A 10557-nucleotide genomic window follows, 5' to 3' on the forward strand; every position below is an offset into this window, starting at 1 on the left:
AATCCAGCTCAAGAGCCTGTGCTCTAAGCCCTCGCCCTCTAAGATTGATGGATAAAGTTCACATGACCTCTGCCAAACCAATGGGAATTTCTTCCCAGGAGTCTTTGACCTTGAGCTGGAGATAGTCCTTTCCTCTATGATGCCAGATTTGTAAGCTTAATGAGCCTGCTTCTCCCTTCCATTGCCATCTGAAAAAAGTTGCTTAAGAGAACTGAATCCTCATGGGAAGATACACAGAAAGGAGATATGGCAAACCATGATGGTCCTGGAGACACCTGTTCTGGTTGGCCTTGCCCCTTTTGAAGCTTGACCAATTTCCCTTCTGGGAAACCTTTGTGCACTTATGCTTTTTCAGCCAGTCAGTATCTGTTGCACAGAACCAAAATAACTTTGATGAACACCCAGGCAAAACAGGGAACCATGACATAAAATTAAAGTGGCTTTGGTAGGCAACCAACGGAATGGGAAAAGATATTTGCAAATGACATATCGGACAAAGGGTTAGTATCCAAAATCTATAAAGAGCTCACCAAACTCCACACCCGAAAAACAAATAACCCAGTGAAGAAATGGGCAGAAAACATGAATAGACACTTCTCTAAAGAAGACATCTGGATGGCCAACAGGCACATGAAAAGATGCTCAATGTCGCTCCTCATCAGGGACATACAAATCAAAACCACACTCAGATATCACCTCACGCCAGTCAGAGTGGCCAAAATGAACAAATCAGGAGACTATAGATCCTGGAGAGGATGTGGAGAAACGGGAACCCTCTTGCACTGTTGGTGGGAATGCAAATTGGTGCAGCCACTCTGGAAAACAGTGTGGAGGTTCCTCAGAAAATTAAAAATAGACCTACCCTATGACCCAGCAATAGCACTGCTAGGAATTTACCCAAGGGATACAGGAGTACTGATGCATAGGGGCACTTGTACCCCAATGTTTATAGCAGCACTCTCAACAATAGCCAAATTATGGAAAGAGCCTGAATGTCCATCAACTGATGAATGGATAAAGAAATTGTGGTTTATATACACAATGGAATACTACGTGGCAATGAGAAAAAATGAAATATGGCCTTTTGTAGCAACGTGGATGGAACTGGAGAGTGTGATGCTAAGTGAAATAAGCCATACAGATAAAGACAGATACCGTATGGTTTCACTCTTATGTGGATCCTGAGAAACTTAACAGAAACCCATGGGGGAAGGGAAAAAAAAAAAAGAGGTTAGATTGGGGGAGAGCCAAAGCATAAGAGACTCTTAAAAACTGAGAACTGAGGGTTGATGGGGGGTGGGAGGGAGGGGAGGGTGGGTGATGGTTATTGAGGAGGGCACCTTTTGGGATGAGCACTGGGTGTTGTATGGAAACCAATTTGACAATAAACTTCAGATATTGGAAAAAAAATAAAATAAAATAAAGTGGCTTTGGTGTTGACTGCTTTTCATTCTTTAGATCCAATAGACATACTTAAACCAAATCAACCTAAAATGTTGCCTCATTTAAACTGCTTTTTTAATTCTAAAATCGCTGTTTCTATGGTCTCCATGTTAGGGTGTTCAGTCAAAAAACAGGAAGTCTCAGGGTGCCTGGGTCACTCAGTCGGTTAAGCGTCTGACTTCGGCTCAGGTCATGATCTCACGGTCTGTGAGTTCAAGCCCCATGTCAGGCTCTGTGCTGACAGCTAAGAGCCTGGAGCCTGTTTCAGATTCTGTGTCTCCCTCTCTCTCTGACCCTCCCCCGTTCATGTTCTGTCTCTGTCTCAAAAATAAATAAACGTTAAAAAATAAAAAAAAAAAAAAACAGGAAGTCTCTTCCAATGACTAATATGGAAGGAACTGCTTTAGAAACGAGCCCTGTTCTCCCTCAGCCTCAAATGTCCACTATCACTGTTCCTTTTTATCATTATAGTGTAGCATGCTGAGACTTTGAGAGATCATTAAGTTGTGATCTATCATTTGTCAAGAAAGAGTGAAAAACATTTTATCAAATTCATCAGTACTGCAAATGAATTGTAAGACATAATGAATGATGCAAAAAGCAAACTGTAGTTGGTTATTTGTAAGATCCCCATTATCTGCGGGGAAAAGAGACATGACAGCAGTAAAAAGCAATAAGCAGTTGGGATGTAAGTCTTGGTGAGACACCAGTCAAACTCTAGAAAATAATTCTAAATTAAAACGCTACCAAGTGTGGCTACACATTATTAACTGGAAGCAGTCAATTTAGGAAGAACTATCAACCTGGCTGGAGTGAGGAGACAGCCTTAATTAAAACACTTCAATGCGGCTGAAAACTCATTTTCATAGTCATGCTGCACAAATGCCTCGAAAATTAAAAAGGTAATAGATTGATTTCTGTTTATTTTAGCCCTTTGTTAGAATTAATATACTATTCTTTTTCACCGTATTCTCAATAACTGTTCTCCATTGCTAGGGAATGTAAATCAATAGAAGATACCATTTCTGCACTCAAACAGGGAAGAAAACTATGTAGGGAAAAGACAAGTGGGAACAATTTTTGCAGCTCCCAGCAAAACAGGAAATCTCTCACCCTCCTGACATCATGTTGCAGCTATACATACATAGTAGGTTCTTAATAAAAAGTGTTGATTGATAATAATCATGTGCGAAATATACATTATAGACCATAGTTTCCTGAAGCAGTAAAAATTTCACTAAGCTCTTCCAAAAGGAGTTTATGAGACTGACAAGGGGAAAAGCTTAATAAAAAAACACAAATACTGATTGATAAGACAATACACAGAGCACCGATTAATATTATCAAATGTAGGAATACATCATCTTGATGTTAACACAGTTAACACAGCCTCTGCATCTATCCTCAACTTCAGACCTAACATCATTCATTCATACGCGACCATGTATGATCACGTGACCTCCCAAACCACTTACTGGGTTTGGGGGTGCAGTGGGGAGTGAGCCCTGCCATTTCTTAAAGGCACATGGCCAATCAGAGTGCTATAAAACAATCAAGACAAACTAATTTTTAAAATACATTTTAGAAGAACATATATCTGCAGTCATGATTTTTTTTTCCAAGAAAATCCCCCATGAACACTTCATAGAAACAATGGCACAGAGCATGGGCTCTACAGAGATTCAGTTCATTCCTGGCTCTATAATCTAAGCTTGGACAAGTGAGGTAATACTCCTTGGCTTAAGTAGCTTCAGAAAGTAATAATAACGGTAATATTTGATAATAATGACAATACTGATATCTACCACACAGGGTTCTTTGAGGAATTAGTGTTGGAACAATGGGAGAATAAGGTAAGAGTTCGACAAACGCAACCCCTTTTGAGAATCATGGTGTAAACAGTAACGACCATAATATAATTGAGCAGGTAGAGCCATAATCATGATATAGGATGGGGACTTAAGCCTTGAAGGAGATGTATGGGTCCTACCATGTGACTTCAGCATGTATTTAAACTGTACTTGGGGCACCTGGCTGGCTCAGTCAGTAGAGCATACCCCTTTTGACCTCGTGGTCATGTCTTAAGGTCATGAGTTCAAGCCGCATGTTGGATGTAGACCCTAGTTGAAAAAATACAAATAAAACTGTACTTAACGTGGCTAGCCTACAGGAGACATTTAACGAACGTGGAATTAACAGCAAGGAAACTACCTGAGCAAATCTGGAGTGTTGAGATTACCTCAAAACAGAAGACTGCCAAAGTTTTGAGATTCTAGGCCAGTAGGCAGATTTCCTACTAGCAGCAGACCAATGCTCTCTCACTCTCTCAATATCAATAATGACAAAAAGATGGACTATCAAGAAGGCCCCAATTGCCCTGTGTTGTGATCTGCTAGACTGAATCCCTGATTTATTCCTCCTTTATATTATTTGATTCCGCTCTTTCTTTTTTTTTTATTTTTTTTATTTTTTAATTTTTTTTTTAATTTTATTTATTTTTGAGACAGAGAGAGACAGAGCATGAACAGGGGAGGGTCAGAGAGGGAGGGAGACACAGAATCTGAAGCAGGCTCCAGGCTCTGAGCTGTCAGCACAGAGCCCGACGCGGGGCTCGAACTCACGGACTGTGAGATCATGACCTGAGCTGAAGTCGGTTGCTTAACCGACTGAGCCACCCAGGCGCCCCTATTCCGCTCTTTCTACTGCATATCCAACCTACTTGGCCCTCGAATACCCACAACCCCACTGCCGCCCAGTGAGTCCTGGCATCACACACAGGCAGAGGCAGAGCTGCGTTTATCTTTCTGAAAGCCATTCCTTTGAGTGAAGCGATATTATTGTTTCTGTTCCCACATTGTTTCATTTATTTGAAGCATTTGGGTAAGGTTTATATCCCTCCTTCTGATGAGGTTTGTCTATTTCTATTGTTCTAAAGCATCTAGCCTCTTTCTGAAACAAAGGCCAGAAGAAATCACCCAGGGTTCCTAACCAGTCTGGAGCTTTCTGATAGGTGGTTGCCTTACAGAAGCCAAATTCCCATAACACGTGCCTTCTCTAAGCCACTCCCAAGGACAATGAGAGACTCAGAGATTAAAGGCTGTTTCAGAAGATGACCAAATGATTTCATTCACTCCAAGGTACAAATGGCTACCACCAGGCTCGCTAACTGTCACATGCTCGACAGATATCAAGGAAGGGGAATGTAGGAGTTGCATGCAGATTCGGGGGATGGAGAGCAGGAGAGCGATTCTTCTCACGGTAATGAGAAACAAAATTAGTGACACCTGCACAAGCTAATCTTAAAGCTAGAGATGCTAATGTTAATCCAGATATTCAATAATCTCTGTCTAAGGACCATGTAGACAAGCTCTTCCTAACTAAAATGTCAGGATGTGCCAGGCTATTAAAACTAGCTGCTCATGATTTGACTTTTCCCTCCAGTGTGGGCTTTAATTATTCACCTTTCTATGCTGGCGCTATGACAATTTCTTCCCATGTTCTCTGTCCTTTAACACTTCCTACCTCTTTCATTAGTGAGGCATGCCCAGCCACACCTCATTCCAACTTATAAGAGGGTAGTCCTGCTGCAACATAATCTTATACTACTTTGGCTGCCAAATGCAAACAAATTAAACAGCTAATATGCAAAATTTACATCGCCTGTCTCGGCAAATGAAATGATGGATAATTTATGGTCTCTATCTGCAAGAAAACGCACTGATAGAGCAATGGTTAGAAACACGTACGAAAACGCCCCAAAGATTTCAGTCTTTCCAAAGGTCAAATGCTCAAATACATGATGAGGGATGCCTATTAGCAGAAATGCTTACAGAAGTTCTTAAAATAGGGACGGTAGGCCTATTGGGTGGACTAATACATTATTATAATCATCATACTCTATCCTCTGCAAAAAGTGATTGTACTTCTAATCTACATTAATAGTGGTACAAGGACGAAATCAAAGGGTCTACCAGAATCACTTTATGCTGCACCAAAACACATGGAGTATTTTTGGTTGTTGTTTCATGTTTATTTCACGTGTATTTCAAATTTTAAAAAAAGACTGGCAAAGCAGACCATAGGATTCGAGAAGGACTTCAGCAGGGTATTGACAATTCTTTGTCATGTTTATTACAGCTGGAGATCTGTGAATATTTGACCTTAAAAAGATTAGGAGCCATTATGGGAGCCATTACACCCGATTTATGGTAGAAATAGGCAGCCTATGCCGCAAGTGAAAACCCAGAAACTGGACTTCCATCTCTAAGACATTTGTGGAGAGGATTTATGCTTTGAATAGGAGTTAGATTATATAGGGGCATCTGGGTGGCTCAGTCGATTGAGCGTCCGACTTCGCCTCAGGTCATAATCTCACAGTTCGTGGGCTCGAGCCCCTGGTCAGGCTCTGAGCTGTCAGCACAAAGCCCGGAGCCTGCCTTGGGTTTCGTATCTCCCTCTCTCTCTCTATGCCCCTCCCCCACTCATGCTCGCTCTCTCTCTCTCTCTCTCTCTCTTAAAAATAAACGAACACTAAAAAAAAATTTTTTTTAAAGGAGTTAGATTATATATATTCTAGGTACCTTTAAACTGAAAGATTTAATGTGCCTCTGGAATCCAATAAGGACAGAGCTGGAGATAGATATTTAGGAAATCCAAAAAGAAAGCGGAATTGAACAGAACAGAGTGGTAGAATGCTACACGATGGAAACGCGCAGAGTGTATAACTATGAATCCAGCTGAGTCATCATTACCCTCTTGTCTTGCCCTCCTCTGTATTACTATGGAGCTATTCATCTGAGCACTGCTCAGTCTATATGTTCAATGTACTATGCTTACTGTAGATGAGATTCTCTAGGTCACAAATGTTTAAGTGTGCTTCTTTTTTTTTTTTTTCTTCTTCAACGTTTATTTATTTTTGGGACAGAGAGAGACAGAGCATGAACGGGGGAGGGGCAGAGAGAGAGGGAGACACAGAATCAGAAACAGGCTCCAGGCTCTGAACAGTCAGCCCAGAGCCCGACGCGGGGCTCGAACTCCCGGACCGCGAGATCGTGACCTGGCTGAAGTCGGACGCTTAACCGACTGCACCACCCAGGCGCCCCAAAGTGTGCTTCTATTTAGAAAAATATATATATATATATTAAAGATGCTATTTGCACAAAGGCAGCCCAAATAGCCATCTTTTTCTGCCATTATGTATATACCAGGGGCCTCCAAAATGGCGGCAGGCATGTTCACAGCAAGATTTGCCAAGATGATCCTCAGGGGTGCAGGGAAAACTAGCTGTTAGTGTACTTATGTAAAATTAAGAAAGAATGTAACATTTACTTAATCTCAAAGGTAGTTTCACCAGGATGAGGCTTATCCTTTGCATTCTGGATGTGCTGGCCCCTGCAATTTCTCCAAATGTGGGAAACTTGACTGCTTAATTTGTGGTAATAGGGGAACTGCGTTCATGCTCTCCTCTGACGGCTAGTACCTAAAAACAGACATGGTGCTCCCACTCTTTCCTTCTAACTCCTGCCTGTTACTTTTTAAGAGAGTATACAGAACTCTGATGTCTTTTATGAGTGCAGCACCACAATATATCAACCTTACTAAAAAATGCTTCTCTAAACAACAACAACAACAACAACAACAACAACAACAACAAAACCCAGAAAGAAGGAAAGAAACATTTACTATATGGATTGCCATATCATATAGTCAAACATCAAGGACAGAGAGATCTAAGGATAGTGACTACCAGAAGGAGGCACTGAAGGTAATAATACTCATCAGAGCATTACAAGGTGGGCTTCCAGTTAAATGTTTTTATAGAATATATTTCAATTATTTTAATTCAAATAACACTCACAATATGGAAACGTAGCTTTAAAATATACCTACCGGAAACCATAGGTGACCTATAATATTTATAATTTAGTATATGAGAACAACAAAATGTCAGAACGTAATCTTCTTACAACTAAAACAATATCTCTGTTACTTCCATTTGAGAATGAAAATAATAATAATGATCTAATGAGATCAGAAAAGATCTCGACACTGAAATTATCCAGAAGACTGCTTAAAATGTAAATTTGCATCCATCATAACTAATGAATGACAAGCCTCACACTGAGTCTATATTCTGCCTTCAACTAATAGCCCATGGTAGTCTGAGGTTATCCCTGGGAACAAATCATTTAAAAAGCAAGTCACCGGAACACCATTCATAAAATTTTAGTGGTAGAAAAATGATGTTACACCATAAATGAATTAAAAAAGCAGTTAAATATTAGGGTTTTTATTTTTATCTTATACTTTTTAAAAACTATACTTGTATATGTTGTAAAACTTATTAGTATAGTATAACATGTATATAATTATATAACATGTATATATATTATATATATATATAAATATATAATATGTGCATACATTTTATATATACATACCAAAGATAGAGATAGATATATCGGGGGTTTAAAACATCAAGTGATTAGAAATACAGATATCATATGCATACATGTAAAATATGTATTTGTGTGTGTGTGTGTGTGTGTGTGTGTGTGTGTAATAACCATTTTATTTAGAAACTTGTGGTTTACCTATAAATGCTTGGTATTACAGGACTCTGAAAGACTTGTTAGCCTCTGGGACAGTTAGATTTTTTTTCCTATTTATTTATGTACTATCAGGTAAACCCTTGCATTGTTCACCTGTTTTTTCAGGTTACCGTCTCTTCAAATCCCATGAACATACTGCCCGCATTTTATAAAATAGTAAAAAGCATTTTTTCACAAGCTTACTATTCAAATTCCTTTTTCTACATTAGTTGATACTTACAAATATTTGAAAAGTAAACCAGATAATCTGTATTCTAAACTCTCAATGATTATGCTTCTATCGGTCAAGACTCTGAAGTCTGAGGCTTTAATTTTATGCTGATGCAGTTCCAGGGGCGATTTGTACCAGATGAATACTTCCAGGCCAAAGCAACAATCTCATCTGTATTCATTACTGTCCTAAATTGCAGATATTAAAGATACATAAACCATGAAGCCACGTGGTGATATTTCCATGTTAACACTTCCCCACTGACTCAAATAGGTTGTGTTTATACATCTGATTAGAGAATTGGGAAAAAAAAAAAAACAGCACCTGATACCAATAAAGATGACACAATTGTATTTTTATGGATCATGATCTATTCATATGTCATGCTCACACAGGTATAAATAGGTCAAATTTGAAAATAGCAGTTGTCAGTATCTTTGGCAACGATAAAATAATCCATAAAACCACTTCTACATTTGTTAATTCCCACACAGGTTAATTTAAAGCACTTTCAAAATAATTAGGTAGCAAATTAAAGTTCTGTATTATTTGGGTTTCATGTTCTTGTGTATTCTTTTTTTTTTGAAAGAGAGAGAAAGAGAGCACAAGCGCCATCAGTGTGGAGCCTGAAGCAGGGATTGATCTCACAAACTGAACTGTGAGATCATGACCTGAGCTGGAATTAAGAGTCGGATGCTTAACTGACTGAACCACCCAGGCATCCCATGTTTTTGTGTATTATATTTCTTTAATTTTTTAGAATAACACATTCTGTACCCATACCAGTAACTTTTTTTAATAGACTTTATTTTTTAGAGTGGTCTTGGGTGCACGACAAAATTAAGCACAGGGGGCAGACATTTCCCACATACCGCTTACCTCCACACATGAATAATCCCCCATTATCAACATCCCCCATCAGAGCGGCGCATCTGATACAACGGATAAACCTACATTGACAAATCTCCATCATCCAAAGTCCCCAGTTCACATCATGGTTCACTTGTTGTGTTGTATATTTTATGAAAGTACTTGATTCCCTCTATGCGAACAAATTTATACTGGCACATGTCCATCATTACAGTATCACACAGAGTAGTTGCACTGTCCTAAATATCCTCTGTGCTCCACCGACTCACCTCTCCCTCCCTTCTAACCTCTGGCAACCACTTATCTTTTTACTGTCTCCATGTTTTTGCCTTTCCTGGAATGTCACGTGGTTGGAATCATACAGGATGTAGCCTTTTCAGATTGGCTTTTTCACTTAGTAAGATGCATTTCAGTCTCCAAAATGTCTTTTCATGGCTTGATGGCTCAGTTCTCTTCCACACTGTAAATAATCCACAGTCTGGATGGACCCCAGTTTCTTCATCATTCACCTGCCGGAGGACATCTTGGCTGCTTCCAAGTTTTGTCAACTATGATGAAGCCGCTGTAAACATCCATGTGCATATTTTTTGTGGGGACATAAGTTTTCAACTCTTTGGGAAAATACCAAGGGGCACAATTGTCGGGTCATATGGTAAGAGTGCCTTTAATTTTGTGAGAAATAGCCAAACTGTCTTCCAAAGTGACTGTACCATTTTGCGTTTGCACCAGCCATGGATGAGACTTCCTGTTGCCTCACATTCTCTCCAGCATTTGGTGGCGTCGGTGTTCCAGATTTGACCATTCTAGTGGGTGTGTGGTGCTATCTCATCATTTCCGTTTGCATTCCCCTGATGACATATGATGTGGAGCATCTTTTCATACGCTTATCTGCCAACTGTATATTTCCTTTGGTGAAGCTTTCATTTTAAAACACTAGAAAATTCTATTAGTTTGGGTTTAAAATGTTACAAAGAAGTATTTAACAATAGGGTGTATCAGGGAGCTTTCTGCCCTCAAGCTACACAGGAAATCCCACTGTAAAATGTATTTGCTGGTTTTCTAATGAGCTCAGCCTTAATATTCAAACTTTAGTGAACACTTACCCAAACTCAGCAGAGATAGCCTCTCTCCTCATACTGGTATCAGTTTGCTTATTTCCCATCTACCCCTGCTTCTCTTCAGCAACACTTCCTTTTTTCTCAATACTAATTATAATGGCTTGATAAAAATAGCTTGAATTAAGGAGTAATCAGTTTAATTAAATTCTGATGATATTGAAGACGTGCCCTTGAAATTGTCTATGTAGTTCCCAGAAGAAAAGAATAAAATTAATTAACACTTTTCAAATAAAGATGTAAAATTCCTTGTACAACCAAGTATTTAGTCTAAATTTAGATACTCACTAAAGTGCTGCTCAGAGTA

At 39.3% G+C, this 10557-nt stretch overlaps 1 non-coding gene across 1 annotated transcript; it reads left to right on the forward strand.

Moving 5' to 3' along the window:
• The first annotated feature begins 6744 nt into the window (after window positions 1–6744).
• LOC124517170 (U1 spliceosomal RNA) lies at window positions 6745–6911 on the forward strand. The gene has a single exon (XR_006963327.1). It is a non-coding gene; the product is annotated as a U1 spliceosomal RNA (small nuclear RNA).
• Window positions 6912–10557: the final 3646 nt, after the last annotated feature.

The sequence above is a fragment of the Lynx rufus genome, unplaced genomic scaffold (genome assembly GCF_022079265.1).
Source record: "Lynx rufus isolate CCGP_SWC_20201006 ecotype Redwood Valley unplaced genomic scaffold, mLynRuf1.p SCAF_20, whole genome shotgun sequence".
Classification (NCBI taxonomy): Eukaryota; Metazoa; Chordata; class Mammalia; order Carnivora; family Felidae; genus Lynx; species Lynx rufus.